The following is a 20774-nucleotide window of genomic DNA, read 5'->3' on the forward strand; positions in this document are numbered from 1 at the left end:
ACTAGAAAACTTTTGCCTGAATGTTTTCTTATATTATATGAAGCCCCTAAGGGGGATGTTGGACTCTCTCCCTATGAGATTTTGTTTGGGAGTGTGTTACTCACTTGCTTATATTTTGTCTCAGCAGCTGAAGTCCTCCATTCGGATCTCACGGAGAATGCTGATGATCTTTTAAGGTTTTTTACAAACTCATTTATGTGTTTTCTCCCTAATTCCAGATCCTAAAAGTTTGGAAGGATCTAAAACTAAAGCCAGGTGACTTTTGGATTGTTAAGAGACATTTATATATAAGGAAATGTTTGGAGACTCAATACAGCATCTATTTCATGTACAGTTTTTGCGAAACTTGAAGGAAAAGTCACCTGGATCCACACCAGACACTGCAAAAATGACTTAATTAAAGAAATCTCTGTGTTTGATTTGTTTCCCTCTTGTGATCACAGTCTAGGGTACTTTTTGATTCAATTACTTTAATTGTAAGGGATATATATATTTAAAAAATAGTTTAGCCATGTTGAAGTCATATTTGTCTTTTGTACATCTTCCATTTTATGTAGAATTGTCTGTGTTTACATATGCTGATAAGTCAGCATGCCAACAATTAAGCTAGAAGGCCATTCTGGCCACAGGAGTGTACAGCCAGTACTCTGTAAATATGTCTTATCAATCATTTGTATTTCACAATGAAAAGTCATTTTGTAATGAAAAAGTTGCTCAGCAATTATTTTCTCCACAGTGGAGTTTTTGCCTCTTTGACCAGGACTACCTCCACCTAAGCGTGTGGAGATTCCAGGTTAAAGTTGATAGCAGGTATGGTTAGTGATCAAAATATTGATCAAAAGAGGGGAGACTGTAATGGAAATTTGTAAGTGCTGTATATAATTGTATTGTATTTTGTATGTATTGCACATTGCCCTCACTGTGCACACAGCACTAATAATGTTTTCAGTAAATGTTTACATTCTTTTGAGTCCTGATTAGAATAAGCCTGCCTATGTAACGCTCCTTGTTACGATAAACCTACAATTGTAATATTAATGTGATACCTACGTAATCATGTGCATAAAAACCTTCAATTGCGTCATAATAAAGCAGAACAGTAATTTGGAAAGATGCTGAGCGTATCTTTTGTGTCTGTTCCCTACTGCAGTAGAGATTATTAATTTGGAACCACTAATCAATATGAGGATAGGAGTTGCCTATCATCAATTTAACCGAGTCACATGTGACCATAACTAAATTTTTGAGGGGTAATACACATAGGAGATCATTGAGGTTTCTGCATCTGTGAAACTTGCATGAAAATGTGTATTGTTTAGAATTGTTGTTCAGAGGTAATGTTCATCCTGTCTTCTAAATTTTTGAGGACAAAAAAGGCAATTGTCCACAACTCATAACCAACGTTTCATATTAATTAGAAAAATATAAAATATCACTGTGTTTTAACTATACCTTTTGTTGAATTATCATAGGGGAGAAAAGACTCAGACAACAGTCCAAGGATCCCAGGACCCCCCAAGTCACCAGCCTGAGGCTGAAGATACCCCAAGCCCCAGCCCAAGACCACGCCCACCCGACGAGCTGGAGGAAGGAGAGGTGGAGGAAGTGTGCGAGCTTTCAACCCCACCAAGTGAGTGACTGACACCCCAGCTTAAGGTAATGTATTTAGGCGTGCATATTTTAACCCATTTTTTTTTTACACACATTTTAGGTGAGCTTCTGGTTGTGGAAGGCCAAGCGGCAGAGCCATTCAGCACTGACAGTGCCCAAAGACTTATTGGCCAGATAATGTTGTGGAATGGCCAAATTGATCAAATGCGTGACCAAATTCACAGCATGAAAATTCGCCTGGACTCCATGCAACAGGAAATGAAGAACATGATTGATGTCTTGGGCAGAATATAATAAAGTTTTGCCTAAAAACATCAATCATGTTCTTCATTTCTTTGTCAAGTTTGTTTCTTCTTCCAATTTTGTATTTTTTTCCTTCAAAAATATTTTTGCTGATGTACACGGTGTGTCATCATGTGCTATCTTCCATCAGGGGATATCAATGTACTTGTTTTGTGTTTGCAACCCCTTCATCCTCAAAATTTTTTTGTGGTGAGAGGAACAAAGGGATTGCGCACACAAAACACGTAAATTGCTCCCCCATGATGGGAGATAGCACATGTTGACTTGACCCTTTTTTAATACACAATTTTGAGCATCTGAAAAATTTAGGGTTACAAGGGTGACATCACCAGCACCGTTATTAACATGTTGAACTTTGTAAGTTCTTTTATTTTTTTGTATGTTTTTCTAAACACTGTTGTGAATTGTAATTTTTTAAACAAGGTCTATTTTTGTTTAAATATGCCTTTAATAACCTTCAAAAAAAAATTATTTAAAAAAATAAAATAAATAAAAATAAAAAAATAAATAAAAAGGTTCCAAAAAATGCACCTTTCAATGTGCACACAGTAAAATGTTTTTACTACTACAATGTGTGTGGCTGATTATTTATCAATAAGATGTTTTGCTAATTTTGGTGTGGTTACAGTGACAAAGGGCCTTATTAACTAAAGGTAAATGCACTTGCCACTACTACAAGTGCACTAGAAGAGAGACAAAACTAAATGCAAACAAGAAGAAAAACAAGATATTTTAGCCAAAATTTCTTTTCTTTTTTTTTTGAAAAATTATAGCTCTTGTTGAATAGCAATGGCCCCCCGACAATTAAAATAATTCACATATCGTTCATGCACTTGACTTGCGGTTTGGGGGGCCAAGCCAATACGGCCAATTTCCAGGCCTGTCAGTGGTTAATCAAGTACAAGTCCGGCCTCAGGCCCAACAGAGGTCATATATGTAGCTGAATGTCTTCTTAAAAAATTATGGAGTATGCAGCAAGCCAGTATGACATGATTAATTTTATAGTCCGCCAGATTTATGGCTGAGAGGAACAAACGGAACCGGCTGGCCAGAATCCCAAAGGCATACTCCACAACTCTTCTTGCTCTGGCCAGCCGGTAATTAAATACCCTCCTCTCAGGGGTGAGTGTCCTTTGGGGGAACGGCCTCATCAAGTGCTCGCTGAGAGCAAACGCTTCATCAGCAATAAAAACTGAGGGGAGTCCATCCACATTCTGGTCATCAGGTGGCAATCCCAGGCCACCAGTCTGGAGACGCTGGCACAGCTCGGTCTGTGCAAAGACTCCTCCATCAGACATCCGGCCGTTCTTCCCCACGTCCACAAACAGAAAGTCCAAATGTGCCGAGACCACCGCCATCAAAACTACACTATGGAACCCCTTGTAGTTATAGAAATAAGACCCCGAATGGAGTGGTGGCACAATGCGGACATGCTTCCCATCAATCGCCCCAACACAATTGGGAAAGTCCCAACGGTCAGCGAACTGGGAGGCCACCGTCTGCCATTCCTGTGTACTGGAAGGAAACTGTGGAGTGATTAAAAAAAAAAAAATTAAGATAAGTACTTTTAAACATAACTTGGATATCAGATTACACAAAAACATTATTGAACAACAGCAGTCGAACATTATTAATATGCCTGTTTGTAATTTTAATTCTAAAAAACATAAGGCCCACTTATAAGATTACTCACCCCCTCTGATGGCCCATTGATTAATTTGAATGTGGGGGGAGGGGTACTAATTAGGTTAATAAACACACCTGACAGTTTCAAACATTTGAGGGGGTGGGGGAGGGGTTCTAATTAGGGTCAAAAACACACCTGACAGTTTCAAACATTTGAGGGGGTGGGGGGGGTTCTAATTAGGGTCAAAAACACACCTGACAGTTTCAAACATTTGAGGGGGTGGGGGAGGGGTTCTAATTAGGGTCAAAAACACACCTGACAGTTTCAAACATTTGAGGGGGTGGGGGAGGGGTTCTAATTAGGGTCAAAAACACACCTGACAGTTTCAAACATTTGAGGGGGTGGGGGAGGGGTACTAATTAGGTTAATAAACACACATGACAGTTTCAAACATTTGAGGGGGTGGGGAGGGTAAAACAGTACAATGGAGCTGACAATATACATTGTTCAAGGGACTATAGGCTAGAGATATAAATGGACCCAGGATTGCATGGTGGGGAGGTTATTGAAGGAAAATATGCATGTAGGGCAAAAAATGATTAATGTAAAAAAACAGGCATGCATGAAGATAAAGGGGACATTCACAGCATATTCCAAGCATGGTAATTAGGTAACGAGGACATTTAGACTATACATTAGCAAACATTTAACCACTTCAGCCCCGGAAGGATTTACCCCCTTCCTGACCAGAGCACTTTTTACAATTTGGCACTGCGTCACTTTAACTGCTAATTGCGCGGTCATGCAGTGCTGTACCCAAACGAAATTTGCGTCCTTTTCTTCCCACAAATAGAGCTTTCTTTTGATCATATCTGATCACCTCTGCGGTTTTTATTTTTTTACGCTATAAATGGAAAAAGACCGAAACTTTTGAAAAAAAATGATATTTTCTACTTTTTGTTATAAAAAAAATCCAATAAACTCAATTTTAGTCATACATTTAGGCCAAAATGTATTCGGCCACATGTCTTTGGTAAAAAAAATGTCAATAAGCGTATATTTATTGGTTTGAGCAAAAGTTATAGCGTCTACAAGCTAGGGTACATTTTCTGGAATTTACACAGCTTTTAGTTTATGACTGCCTAAGTCATTTCTTGAGGTGCTAAAATGGCAGGGCAGTACAACCCCCCCCCCAAATGACCCCATTTTGGAAAGTAGACACCCCAAGGAAATTGCTGAGAGGCATGTTGAGCCCATTGAATATTCATTTTTTTTGTCCCAAGTGATTGAATAATGACAAAAAAAAAAAATTACAAAAAGTTGTCACTAAATGATATATTGCTCACACAAGCCATGGGCATATGTGGAATTGCACCCCAAAATACATTTAGCTGCTTCTCCTGAGTATGAGGATACCACATGTGTGGGACTTTTTGGGAGCCTAGCCACGTATGGGGCCCCGAAAACCAATCACCGCCTTCAGGATTTCTAAGGGCGTAAATTTTTGATTTCACTTCTCACTACTTATCACAGTTTTGAAGGCCATAAAATGCTCAGATGGCACAACCCCCCCAAATGACCCCATTTTGGAAACTAGACACCCCAAGCTATTTGATGAGAGGCATGTTGAGTTCATGAAATATTTTATATTTTGACACAAGTTGCGGGAAAGTGACAATTTTTTGTTTTTTGCACAAAGTTGTCACTAAATGATATATTGCTCACACAGGCCATGAGCATATGTGGAATTGCACCCCAAAATACATTTAGCTGCTTCTCCTGAGTATGGGGATACCACATGTGTGGGACTTTTTGGGAGCCTAGCCGCGTACGGGGCCCTGAAAACCAATCACCGCCTTCAGGATTTCTAAGGGTGTAAATTTTTGATTTCACTCTTCACTGCCTATCACAGTTCAAGGTGGGAGGGAGTACTGCTCATTCAAAGTTTCCGGTTTTTCTGTGGGACTATAAGGAAAAAAATAACCTTTAAACCAGTCTGAATAGGAAAAGGGGGGGGGGGGTTGGTTTTTTAGGAGTAGAAAAGCGTGTAACATGAGGGGACAAAGGCAGACATTCATTCCAGCTCTCCATGAGGACACACTCTCACACATACATCTCAAGACATTGATGCTACTTTTACACACAGACATATCTGATTTAAACTTCATTTCAAGAATAAGAAACGTATTGATTCTATTTTTTGTATTCTACATTTTGACAAAAACAGTGATGAAGTAATCGATATAATAATTAATATTATATCTGTGTATTAATTTGTCTAGTCCCTATAATTAGTTAGTCTATTAAACTCTGAGCACAGGTTATTGTTAATATCACAATAACCAGGTTAGCTATGAAACCAAACACAGGGTGCTGCTAGTAAAACAGTATCTTATTTATTTCCCAAGGAATTAGGAAACTAACATAAAGTATTAAAAGGATATTACAACGTTACATAGCTTACAATCAGAACACAATATACTAAACAGCAGATATCTACAACATATAATAACAATCAAACATATATTACAAGAATATCAAAGATACTTATCACAAGGTTTCATCGGCTGGTCCTGGATGATAAACGGGGTCCGGGCCACATGGTTTAGGCCCGAGCCAGCACCCAGATTAAGGCTTCAAGATGGCCGAGACATGAGGCTTGCAAAGACCAACATCAGCATCGAGAGAGCAAGGGCAGAGAGACAGAATTGCCTGTGTGTGTGCTCTTTCATTCAAACATACACGCCCACTCGTAGCCACCCGCATTTGCTTTTCATCCAATAGATATTGCCGAGAGGTATTCCTCCAAATGTCTGCCCATCCTCAAGGAAGCATGCTGTATTGTCCACTAGGGGCAGATCCATTAGCCCTGTGCCTTCTCAGCTAGCTCTTATTCTCTTTGAAGCCTGTAATCACACATGTCACAGCAGGTGGGCTTGAGCTAAGCCATTGTTCTTCTGATCACAAAGCTTTGATGTGTTTCATTCCAACTGAGTTTACCTGGCTGAGCTTGGCAACAGGAAATATATGTAGACAATCCAGAAATGTGATATTAATTCACGTTAAATTCCAACATATTCCGCTTTGCGCCCACCCAGACACGGCTCCTATTGAACAGTCCATAACTTTTTTCTCCCCAACATGTGTTTCCAAGCCAGTACCTATAGAACAGTCTTTAACTGTCTTAACGTGTTGTGTTTTTCAACATGTGCAGAAACAGCCCCTATGGAACAGTCCATAAATGTCTTAACGCATGTTGCACCTCTCAACATAGGCCTCAGAACCAGCTCCTGTGGAACAGTCCATAACGGTCCTAACGTGCTGTGTTTCCCAACATGTGCCGCTTTGCTACTGGGTGACACACCAACATCATTCTTCTGTGACAGCTTCCATGTCACCATTCTGTATCTTCTTCTTTCTAACATCTTCATGAAGGGGTATAATACAGGCAAGGGGTGTCCATACACTCACCATTCACCAGCACACACCCAGAGCAGCATCTTAACCAGCTTTCAGATATAGAGTCTCAAGGAGGGCCTTCTGCCCATATTACTGGCCTAAGATACACCTTTATCACACTATACCATGACATAAATCAACCCATTACCATAATATATACATATATACCTATGATCCATCAGATTTCTGGCATGTCAGCGGTATTGCAGGGCTCTGACTTGGCAGAAAAGTCTCTAACTTGTACGCAGAGACCCTACCGTCACTTCGTCCCTCAACTTGCATAGCTAAATGGGAGAACCTTCTATATAAATATCGAGTCTAATAACACATATAAATCTGCAACAATGACAAAACCCACACAATGCCATCCCTGTGCCTGGATTTCAGAGACCATGCCCATGGTATACCATGCACCTCTACCTATGGTTAGGTTCAAGGAACCCTCTAGTTCCATGACTAACGTTACATCGGTATTCTTTAGGACAAAGAAACAAACTCGTCTATGTCCCAAATAATACCCAGGTGCTTCCTTCCCTGCAATGATCCCTCCATCCCGAATACAGAAAGAAATATCTTCCCAACATTTCTCGTTCACCACCATGTTTTGACCTGGCATACAAAGGATATCATGGTCATGCTTTTGACCGAGGGAAGTATCAACCTGCCTCCAGGTTCCATCCTCTCTGATCATATGTGGGCAACAGCCTCAAATGCAACAAAATAGAATCCCTAGTCAGTAAGCCCATTGATGCCACCAAATATACAGACAGAGTCTGCACTTTTGTACAGCATAACACCTTTCACAATCCAAACTGGTATAGCCCATCCAGGCATTCGACCACCTTTGGATTAGTGTAAGCGACATGTTTTGGCAAAGTCTTACTGAGCGGTGATGCTAACTCATCAGGCCATTGCCCCTCATACAGAGACTGTACAATCAGCTCAATGCTGGTTGATACTTCCACCTGCCACTGCGTGCACGCCAGAGCCAATGACAGATTTCTGTCCTATACCATCACATTCCCTACCAAGCTCTCAACACGGTTGAGAAACTCTGGAGCCACTTTAACTTGAGTGTTTATGTGACTTTGTTGACTGCTGTTAAGGATGCCACCAATTTCTCTGAGTAACAAAGCCCTGCTTAAGCCATGGCTGAGAGTTTGTTCCTCAGGATTCCGATGTCCACTCCATTAACACCACCCATGCCAGCTCCTTTTCCCCCAATATAGTGCTGAATACATCCCTCCTCTTCCGGTTACTCCTCAGACATACGCACCCTACATGAACCTCATTCTGTGTCCGCGCATCTCTGGGAGCAAGTCACTGGTACAATGATTGCACTTGATTTAGTGTATACTCAGCACATATAGGGTAAAAGGTTTTTATCAACCACTGTGAGATGTTGCAGCGCCATGTGGTAAAGGCATATTGTACCCTGGTAGCCAGCGTTTGTTCTCTTTATCTAACGGAGCATGCTCCTGTGTGTATTCACTGGCCTTCCCTGTGCCGGGTTTCAACCTCTCAGGTGAGACATCAACCAGGCGTATCTCCCCCATACAAGGAAATTTTCACCCCATTGATGTGTCACCTGGCCAACGTTTAGTCTGGCCAACCGACACCTTATTATGTATAAGTGCCAGTCCCCTGGGTACCTGCACCATATTACTTCCGTTACGTCAATACATATCATACATTAAAAACCTTTCCTTCTTTCAATTCCTCCCTCTAACAAAAAAAACACATATTTTACATTTCAGGTTCTGATGGATTTGGATGTATATATTCCTTCCCCAACCTCCAACCCATCGCACATGTATTAATAGCACATTTGCATTCATCAGGAGAGACTACGGCAAAAAATGTTTCACAAGTCTTGTTGATAGACACAGTCCTTCAGATCCAGCATTAGCCCTAAATTGTCCATAAGCAAAAACAAGTATTAAACTGAATCTTTTCATTTGTCCCTTCTCTCCTGATGTTTATCAGAACGAATTTACGGTGTAGTATGGCACAGAAAAACTGCCAACCAGATAAGCATCTGTCATCCATGTTCCAGAGACCTCTCTAATCTCGCTCCACCAGAACTCTGGAATTGAAAACACAAGAGCAGAATCAAATTCTTATCTATAATATCTGCTCGCTTACTACGTTTACTTATAGTTCCTGCCTTGGAAACCAGGAACTTAGTATACCTGGCTTCTGCAACTCTGACCAAACTATCAAAACAACCATGACCTCTTTACGCTGAACCCACTCTAAAATGGATCCCCATGGTATGATCAAAATTTAAAAAAAATGAACGTCAATGTTGACTCTTAAAATTCTCAGTTTAAACACTAAAAAAAAATGCATTTATCTATCTTTAAGATCTATGCACTAACTCCCCTCTCAGGTGGACAAAGGCTAAACCTTTTGGAACTTTTTCCACCTGAATGAACATAAAACAAAGAGAAAAAAAAACGAACTCCAGAGGCTAGAATGGCTTTCTACCAACAACTCTTGTCTTAAATGAACAAAATGTATTCAGCTGGAGGACATATTCCCATGACCATCTATTTAGTTGCTAATTGACAGAATAGCCAATTACCCCCCTTTCAGGTGGACTAAACAATAATTTTTCCACCTGAACAAACAAAAATAAAATGGATGACTAAACAAATACCAAAAATATACAAAAATTTAAAAAAATAATAACAAAAAGAAAATAAAATTCTGGCCATTATCACACAAAAACAACATGACAAGACAACCACCATAAAACAAACAATCAACTTTTAACTAAAGACATCCATGGATTTTCCTCCTGAGAAGAGTAATGCCGCGTACACACGACCGGACTTTACGGCTTACTTGGTCCGGCGTACTGGATTTCGTCAATTTGATCGTGTGTGGGCTCCAGCGGACTTTGCTCAAAAGTTGGACGGACTTAGATTTTAAACATGTTTTAAATGTATCCGACGGACTCTTCTTTCTAGCGGACAAACCGGTCGTCTGTGTGCTAGTCCGACGAATTCAAACTGACGCATGCTCTGAAGCAATTACAAGGCGGAAGCGCTCGGTCTGGTAAAACTAGCCTTCGTATTGAAGTTATAGCACATTCCTCTTCTGTGATCTTTTAATACAGCGCTTTTTTTTCTTTATAATGCGAGAGGAATGAAGTTGTTTTGGTGCTTTTTATTCACACAGAGTTCTCACAAAGTACTTTCTTCATGATTTATCCTCATGCCATGACTAATATGATATTTTTAAAAAGCCAGATCTACATAAAAAAAGTATTAAATTAGATTTTGGACTCATCTTTTTTTTTTTTTTTTTTTTTTTTTTTAGATTTAAACACTATCTATTTTACAATGTGTGCTAAATTATACAAAAATGTTTTTTTTTTTTTTTAATTTTATTTTTGTAGTTTCAAGTTACCACAATAACCTTAATATTTTGTGTTGTTTTAATGAACATTAATGAGGTTGGTGTCCCTTGTTAATTAGACATGGGGGGGTTATTTTCCAAAGGCAAATTCATTTTTCACTATAAGTGCAAATTATACATGGAAACGCTGTGGATCCGAGGGGCACATGCAAGGAACCACAAAAAAAAATGTAAACCCTTTTCTTGCACATGATTGTATGATAAAATCAGCAGAGCTTCCCCTCATTTCAGCTCTTCTCAGATTTACAGCGACTGCACTTCCAACAAGTGCACTTGCAGTGCAATTTCTAAAGTGCACTTTTCACTAGTACTTTGCACTTGATTTTCTAAATGATTTAGCCTTTTGGAACAAACACACATAGGGGTTGATTTACTAAAGGGAAAAAGACTGTGCACTTTGCAAAGTGCAGTTGCCCTCTGCAAGAGTAGTTGCTCCAGAGCTTAGTAAATGAGCAGAAGCTCTGCTGACTTCCATCATCCAATCATGTGCAAGCAAAAATGCAGATTTTTGAATTTTCCTTGCACAGGATTGGGTACTCTTTGCAAAGTCAAGCCTTACCTCATTTCCTAAGCTCTGGAGCAATTGCACTTGCAGAGGGCAACTGCACTCTGCAAAGTGCACAGTCTATTTTTTTTTTTTTTAAATCAACCCCATAGTCTTTTTGACCTGTACCTGTCTACTCCCAAACAAAATTTAATTTTGGAATCAAAACACATAGTCAATAATGTAAGGTAACTAAAAAATCCATTTATTTTGGTTAACCAAAAATTAGGAAGACAACACTGGAGACACTTTTGGAATCTGTGAAGCCTTTCGTCCCCCAGGACACACATCAAGTTTTAGGACAAGAAAATTGGTATTTTGTGACTAGGGAGCACAGGGAGCACAGTCAGACCAGACAGAAACCAGGCAATCACTTTCGAGTCTTCCGTGGAGCCTTCCCTGCACGCTTCTCTGCAGCCTTCCCTCCACGCTTTGCTGCAGCCTTCCTTGGAGGCTGTGCCTCTGGTGGTGTACTTGGGGCAGGAGGAGGAGGAGGAGTGGCTTCATCTGCTAGATAGGTTGTAGCAGTAAGCTCCCCTCTCAAGCCCTTCTGATAGGCCTGAAAAATCAAACCCTCACAGAGGAGGCGTTGCCCCTTTTCCAGTTCCAGCAATCTGGTGGCCATATATGTCCCATACGCTTCCTCTGCATTGGGTGGTGTGCTGAGGATTTGACTGGCTTCACGAATGAGGGATAGGGATTCCTCCTCAGTTTGTGTCATTCTTCTGGGCCTTTTGGTGATAATGCGGAGGGGAGGCACCTGACACTCCGTGCGGCTTCTACTGGGCCCAGCCACAGCCTCCTCCTCTCTCCTACTGGGCAAGGCCTCCTCTTCTCTCCCACTGGGCAAGGCCTCCTCCTCTCTCCCACTGGTCAAGGCCTCCTCCTGGCTGAGGTCATCCTGTGTCAAAAAAAGGGACATAGTTGTAATTTTGTGTTACGCAATCACACACAATTTTCAGCTCATGACTTGCAAATATAATTATAAACAAATAGTAAAGGCTATCTATTTGACCCCACCATTAATCCAGCTGATCAACAATATCTGAACTAAATAGGCGTGCGTACAGGGTGTGCCAGGTTTGCCTGGGCACACCCTAATCGCCTTGTGTGGTGCATATTCCCCCCTGTTTAGACCACTGATATTTCATCCCCCAAAAAAATTTTACAAAATACATTAATTTATTTAAAATTAAAATAAAACTAATGACACTGTCCACTGCCCTACTGACACCATCAGTACATATACACATGCATATGTATTTGAGCTTTGGGGTGCACACCCTAATGCAAGAGGCTACGCACACCTATGCAGAAGTATATTTTTGGCCACTACTGTCTAGTGATATGTCTACATATTAATATTTGTGATGAAGTCATTTTTTATGAAGCACTTAGAAATTTTAGACGTTAACATCATTAATAACATTTACACAATCACAAATTCCACAAAAAAGGATACCTGGCTGAAGCTGGGCACATCCACTTCATCAAGGATGAAAATGCCCAGTTCTTCCTGGGACTCCTCAGCTGGGGTGGAGGTGGATGGAAGGCTGGAGGGAAGAGTGGGGGGAAGGGTGGGGGGAAGGGTTGAAAGTGATTGCCTGGCTTCTGTTTGGTCATCCAGGAATCGCATTTTCTGGTACTACCACAACTTGGGTACATAAACTTGGTCGGCTGCTGCTCCGGATCTGAGCGACTCCTGGATTTTATTGTGTTCCCGCTTATACATGTTTCGCAAGATACCAATTTTCTTGTCCCCAAACTTGAGGTCTGCCTGGGGGACTCGAGTGTTCAAAAATTCTAAAAGTGTGCCCAGTGTTGCCTTCCTTACAGCTCGATTGAAATATAGTGGGTGTTTGACCTCCCACAGGTTTTTGTTTTCCTGATATAAATCGATAAATCTGGACAAAAAATCTGCCTCTTTAAAGGGATTCATTTTTGCTGAAAGACAAGACACAAGATCAAAACTGGAATGTCAGTCAGAACTTCCAGGATTATTTTGTGAAGAATCTAGGGGACACATATACACACACACACACCCCCACGTTTAATCTTACCTTCATTTCTGACGCTCGCTACTTCCGCACGGACATACGTAGGCCATCGTAATAGCTTTATATACACTGCGCATGTGTCATGCTCCGCCTGCGTCGCCCGCCCCTGACGTTCTTTAGTACGATTTGTCCCCGCCCCTTCACTCTTCGTTGCGCAGTGGGAGTATATCGAGAAAGATGGCGGAGAAATTCAGTGGAAGTAGCACAGAGGAAAGCCCGGAGCCACAACCATCCACATCCCGGAGGAGATATAAGGCCACCAACATGGCTTTTGAAGAGATGGTGGAGATGGTGTCCATATTGAGAAGGGAGGACTACGATGGGAAAAAAGGACACACGCCCGAATATGCGTAAGGACAAAATAATGTCCTCAGTTGTCACCGCTCTAGAAGCTAAATTTGGCACTAAACGTTCGAAAGAACAATTGAGGAAGCGGTGGTCTGACATCAAAAGTAGGGAGCCAGAACAATATTGGCGAATAAAGAAGCTGCTTAAAAAAAGTAAATACTTGTTGTGTTTTCCTATTGAGATACTTATCTAATGTGTAAGAATCACACGCAAAAAGTAAAAAGTGGTGCTTCCTAAAAAAATAAAAATAAAAATAAATAAAAATAAAAATAAATACCACCCTTTATGGTGACTAATTAATGTACTAGTACACACCTATTTACAAGTGCATCATAAACAATTACATATTTCATATATATGTGTAGTAAACACCGAGTGAACAAACTCACAAGTTATAGCACAATATCAATACTGCTCCACCAAAAATATTACAACATAATAAGAAAAAAATTTGTGAAGTGATTATCCTTAAGCTTGTATGGAGATGTGATCCAGTGTCAGAAAACAAAAGTTCATTCGAATTAGTGCCAAAGAAGTCCTCAAAACACCGTGTGTAAATTCTTCTTTCAAAAAACTTCCACCACACCCGGGTATTGCGGTGATCCCACTCCCAATGAAAATCCACTCACCAGCTCCAATTGCCCCCACTTGCGTGTAAGGCTGTAAAGCTTAATGATGTCAAATCACCAGGATTCAGCTACCAATATCTCCATCCAAGAACACGTTCCATATGTATTGAGGAGAAATGTAGTTATTGCACTGTGCAGTTTTATATAAATAGGGGAGTATCCAAGTTGAATTTCTAACCAACATCTACCAGTTATAGTTGGTAGGAACCCCGAGTGGAATTGACATTCTAGATTACATATAGATATTGGTCAAATATTGGTGCCTAGGGGACTTTGTATCCCATTATACCTGTATTAGGGTATATCACATGGGTGGTATGGTGGATATAGCATACAACTAGATGGAATAATATCGCCTGGAAGTTACGAATGAGAAACCACCCACTCATGTATATTTTAAAAGTAGTCATGATTATTTAATTCCAGCCTCCCATAGGTGGTTCTTATTGAGATATAGTGCTAATGATAATTTTATAATTAATAATTTTAAAATGAATCTTTTTAGTTAGTGCTTGCAATCATTATGTGTTATTTAAATGAGTGTTTTATGATTACACATGATTATAATGTATTTTTAAGGTTACTGGGAGGAATATGGTGCTGTATGATGTTGTGATTAATCTGAATAAGATATATAAAGCAACCAGCACCAATGGGTTAACTTTCGGGGTCCAGTATGTAGTTTTGCAAGCAGCGAACTAAGTACCTTTTACTATTTGTTATTGCAAGATAACTGACATCGGGGAAGTGCATTTTGAAAGTTGATTGCTGAATAGTGCAGTCCGATGCTTCGGGACCCAGTGAGCAGTGATCCCAAGCAGCGGGGGTTTGTGCTCACGGGGACACAAGTAAAGCGCAGGCGCGAGGTATACGTGGGGCGCATGCGCACTAAATTACCCTCTGTCAGTTGCGGATGGGAGGGTACTTAAGGACTGATTGATACCTAGAGCGGCCTATCCCATGAATAAGTCACAGGCGTGACAAAACATGTCGGGCCATGGCCAAGCAATGGTGGACATCGCATACGAGTAACACATAGAGGTACGAGAGTTGCGGTTAACCCACCTGGGAAGAGATCGGGTCTGACAGTCGGGCAAGTGAGGAGAGGGTGAGATAATTACACCATACGCCTGCTGATCTCGGGTCCGCTGTGACCGCATACCCCCAGGAAGTTTCACAAGTTGCTGTGTTGTATACTGCTTATACAGTGTGCTGTGGAGGTTGCTGTGCTAGTTTATATATTTTACATTGTGAGTTTAGCCATTGGAGATTTGTTTGAAGTGTGTGTTAATAAACTGGTTTTAAGTTATCACACTATTTGGAGCATTTTTTTCACTTCACATATGGAACGTGTTCTTGGATGGAGATATTGGTAGCTGAATCCTGGTGATTTGACATCATTAAGCTTTACAGCCTTACACGCAAGTGGGGGCAATTGGAGCTGGTGAGTGGATTTTCATTGGGAGTGGGATCACCGCAATACCCGGGTGTGGTGGAAGTTTTTTGAAAGAAGAATTTACACACGGTGTTTTGAGGACTTCTTTGGCACTAATTCGAATGAACTTTTGTTTTCTGATACTGGATCACATCTCCATACAAGCTTAAGGATAATCACTTCACAAATTTTTTTCTTATTATGTTGTAATATTTTTGGTGGAGCAGTATTGATATTGTGATATAACTTGTGAGTTTGTTCACTCGGTGTTCACTACACATATATATGAAATATGTAATTGTTTATGATGCACTTGTAAATAGGTGCGTACTAGTAGATTAATTAGTCACCATAAAGGGTGGTATTTATTTTTATTTTTATTTTTTTTTATTTTAAATTTTTTTAGAAAGCGCCACTTTTTACTTTTCGCGTGTGATTCTTACACATTAGACACGTTAAAAATAAAAATATATGGTATAGTAGATATTTATACCGTGGCAGCTATAGTGAGACAAGTGTATCAACTTTTAATTATTAAAGTTGATATTCACTCCGAGGCGCAGTGGTGGGTATACTCGGTATAGGGTGGTTATTATACTGTGGAGACCATTTATTTAGTGAGATACTTAACTTGCATGCTGATCCATATTTTTTTCGTTTATACAGCATCGTTCGTAAAGACCGTTCTTTGTAAAATACATATGATACTAAAGAAAAAGACCTTATTTTTTCGCCAAATACCATGGTACAGGGTTGGACATACATTTAGGTCTTGATAATTTGTCGTATTCCCAAAATTTGGTGATGTGGTGTAGATGTGTTTGAAAATATAATGCTTCTTCAAAAATGATTCAGTGTACTGTAAGGACAGGACACAGCAGCTGGTTCCACATCTGGACTCACGAGCACTAATGTACCATGTGACCATAACTAAATTTTTGAGGGGTAATACACATAGGAGATCATTGAGGTTTCTGCATCTGTGAAACTTGCATGAAAATGTGTATTGTTTAGAATTGTTGTTCAGAGGTAATGTTCATCCTGTCTTCTAAATTTTTGAGGACAAAAAAGGCAATTGTCCACAACTCATAACCAACGTTTCATATTAATTAGAAAAATATAAAATATCACTGTGTTTTAACTATACCTTTTGTTGAATTATCATAGAGGAGAAAAGACTCAGACAACAGTCCAAGGATCCCAGGACCCCCCAAGTCACCAGCCTGAGGCTGAAGATACCCCAAGCCCCAGCCCAAGACCACGCCCACCCGACGAGCTGGAGGAAGGAGAGGTGGAGGAAGTGTGCGAGCTTTCAACCCCACCAAGTGAGTGACTGACACCCCAGCTTAAGGTAATGTATTTAGGCGTGCATATTTTAACCCATTTTTTTTTTACACACATTTTAGGTGAGCTTCTGGTTGTGGAAGGCCAAGCGGCAGAGCCATTCAGCACTGACAGTGCCCAAAGACTTATTGGCCAGATAATGTTGTGGAATGGCCAAATTGATCAAATGCGTGACCAAATTCACAGCATGAAAATTCGCCTGGACTCCATGCAACAGGAAATGAAGAACATGATTGATGTCTTGGGCAGAATATAATAAAGTTTTGCCTAAAAACATCAATCATGTTCTTCATTTCTTTGTCAAGTTTGTTTCTTCTTCCAATTTTGTATTTTTTTCCTTCAAAAATATTTTTGCTGATGTACACGGTATGTCATCATGTGCTATCTTCCATCAGGGGATATCAATGTACTTGTTTTGTGTTTGCAACCCCTTCATCCTCAAAATTTTTTTGTGGTGAGAGGAACAAAGGGATTGCACACACAAAACACGTAAATTGCTCCCCCATGATGGGAGATAGCACATGTTGACTTGACCCTTTTTTAATACACAATTTTGAGCATCTGAAAAATTTAGGGTTACAAGGGTGACATCACCAGCACCGTTATTAACATGTTGAACTTTGTAAGTTCTTTTATTTTTTTGTATGTTTTTCTAAACACTGTTGTGAATTGTAATTTTTTAAACAAGGTCTATTTTTGTTTAAATATGCCTTTAATAACCTTCAAAAAAAAATTATTTAAAAAAAATAAAATAAATAAAAATAAAAAAATAAATAAAAAGGTTCCAAAAAATGCACCTTTCAATGTGCACACAGTAAAATGTTTTTACTACTACAATGTGTGTGGCTGATTATTTATCAATAAGATGTTTTGCTAATTTTGGTGTGGTTACAGTGACAAAGGGCCTTATTAACTAAAGGTAAATGCACTTGCCACTACTACAAGTGCACTAGAAGAGAGACAAAACTAAATGCAAACAAGAAGAAAAACAAGATATTTTAGCCAAAATTTCTTTTCTTTTTTTTTTGAAAAATTATAGCTCTTGTTGAATAGCAATGGCCCCCCGACAATTAAAATAATTCACATATCGTTCATGCACTTGACGTGCGGTTTGGGGGGCCAAGCCAATACGGCCAATTTCCAGGCCTGTCAGTGGTTAATCAAGTACAAGTCCGGCCTCAGGCCCAACAGAGGTCATATATGTAGCTGAATGTCTTCTTAAAAAATTATGGAGTATGCAGCAAGCCAGTATGACATGATTAATTTTATAGTCCGCCAGATTTATGGCTGAGAGGAACAAACGGAACCGGCTGGCCAGAATCCCAAAGGCATACTCCACAACTCTTCTCCTCCATCAGACATCCGGCCGTTCTTCCCCACGTCCACAAACAGAAAGTCCAAATGTGCCGAGACCACCGCCATCAAAACTACACTATGGAACCCCTTGTAGTTATAGAAATAAGACCCCGAATGGAGTGGTGGCACAATGCGGACATGCTTCCCATCAATCGCCCCAACACAATTGGGAAAGTCCCAACGGTCAGCGAACTGGGAGGCCACCGTCTGCCATTCCTGTGTACTGGAAGGAAACTGTGGAGTGATTAAAAAAAAAAAAATTAAGATAAGTACTTTTAAACATAACTTGGATATCAGATTACACAAAAACATTATTGAACAACAGCAGTCGAACATTATTAATATGCCTGTTTGTAATTTTAATTCTAAAAAACATAAGGCCCACTTATAAGATTACTCACCCCCTCTGATGGCCCATTGATTAATTTGAATGTGGGGGGAGGGGTACTAATTAGGTTAATAAACACACCTGACAGTTTCAAACATTTGAGGGGGTGGGGGAGGGGTTCTAATTAGGGTCAAAAACACACCTGACAGTTTCAAACATTTGAGGGGGTGGGGGGGGGGTTCTAATTAGGGTCAAAAACACACCTGACAGTTTCAAACATTTGAGGGGGTGGGGGAGGGGTTCTAATTAGGGTCAAAAACACACCTGACAGTTTCAAACATTTGAGGGGGTGGGGGAGGGGTTCTAATTAGGGTCAAAAACACACCTGACAGTTTCAAACATTTGAGGGGGTGGGGGAGGGGTTCTAATTAGGGTCAAAAACACATCTGACAGTTTCAAACATTTGAGGGGGTGGGGGAGGGGTACTAATTAGGTTAATAAACACACATGACAGTTTCAAACATTTGAGGGGGTGGGGAGGGTAAAACAGTACAATGGAGCTGACAATATACATTGTTCAAGGGACTATAGGCTAGAGATATAAATGGACCCAGGATTGCATGGTGGGGAGGTTATTGAAGGAAAATATGCATGTAGGGCAAAAAATGATTAATGTAAAAAAACAGGCATGCATGAAGATAAAGGGGACATTCACAGCATATTCCAAGCATGGTAATTAGGTAACGAGGACATTTAGACTATACATTAGCAAACATTTAACCACTTCAGCCCCGGAAGGATTTACCCCCTTCCTGACCAGAGCACTTTTTACAATTTGGCACTGCGTCACTTTAACTGCTAATTGCGCGGTCATGCAGTGCTGTACCCAAACGAAATTTGCGTCCTTTTCTTCCCACAAATAGAGCTTTCTTTTGATCATATCTGATCACCTCTGCGGTTTTTATTTTTTACGCTATAAATGGAAAAAGACCGAAACTTTTGAAAAAAAATGATATTTTCTACTTTTTGTTATAAAAAAAATCCAATAAACTCAATTTTAGTCATACATTTAGGCCAAAATGTATTCGGCCACATGTCTTTGGTAAAAAAAATGTCAATAAGCGTATATTTATTGGTTTGAGCAAAAGTTATAGCGTCTACAAGCTAGGGTACATTTTCTGGAATTTACACAGCTTTTAGTTTATGACTGCCTAAGTCATTTCTTGAGGTGCTAAAATGGCAGGGCAGTACAACCCCCCCCCCAAATGACCCCATTTTGGAAAGTAGACACCCCAAGGAAATTGCTGAGAGGCATGTTGAGCCCATTGAATATTCATTTTTTTTGTCCCAAGTGATTGAATAATGACAAAAAAAAAAAATTACAAAAAGTTGTCACTAAATGATATATTGCTCACACAAGCCATGGGCATATGTGGAATTGCACCCCAAAATACATTTAGCTGCTTCTCCTGAGTATGAGGATACCACATGTGTGGGACTTTTTGGGAGCCTAGCCACGTATGGGGCCCCGAAAACCAATCACCGCCTTCAGGATTTCTAAGGGCGTAAATTTTTGATTTCACTTCTCACTACTTATCACAGTTTTGAAGGCCATAAAATGCTCAGATGGCACAACCCCCCCAAATGACCCCATTTTGGAAACTAGACATCCCAAGCTATTTGCTGAGAGGCATGTTGAGTTCATGAAATATTTTATATTTTGACACAAGTTGCGGGAAAGTGACAATTTTTTTTTTTTTGCACAAAGTTGTCACTAAATGATATATTGCTCACACAGGCCATGAGCATATGTGGAATTGCACCCCAAAATACATTTAGCTGCTTCTCCTGAGTATGGGGATACCACATGTGTGGGACTTTTTGGGAGCCTAGCCGCGTACGGGGCCCTGAAAACCAATCACCGCCTTCAGGATTTCTAAGGGTGTAAATTTTTGATTTCACTCTTCACTGCCTATCACAGTTTCGGAGGCCATGGAATGCCCAGGTGGCACAAAACCCCCCCAAATGACCCCATTTTGGAAAGTAGACACCCCAAGCTATTTGCTGAGAGGCATGGTGAGTATTTTGCAGCTCTCATTTGTTTTTGAAAATGAAGAAAGACAAGAAAAACATTTTTTTTCTTTTTTCAATTTTCAAAACTTTGTGACAAAAAGTGAGGTCTGCAAAATACTCAATATACCATGGCGCCTCAGATGACGTCTTGATGACGAAACGCGTAAGACGTGGCCTCGTGATACGCACACGTCAGCACGACTCTGTTCCAGCCTGTGTTACTTCCGGTTCTCG

The sequence above is a fragment of the Aquarana catesbeiana genome, linkage group LG05 (genome assembly GCF_042186555.1).
Source record: "Aquarana catesbeiana isolate 2022-GZ linkage group LG05, ASM4218655v1, whole genome shotgun sequence".
NCBI classification, from domain to species: Eukaryota; Metazoa; Chordata; class Amphibia; order Anura; family Ranidae; genus Aquarana; species Aquarana catesbeiana.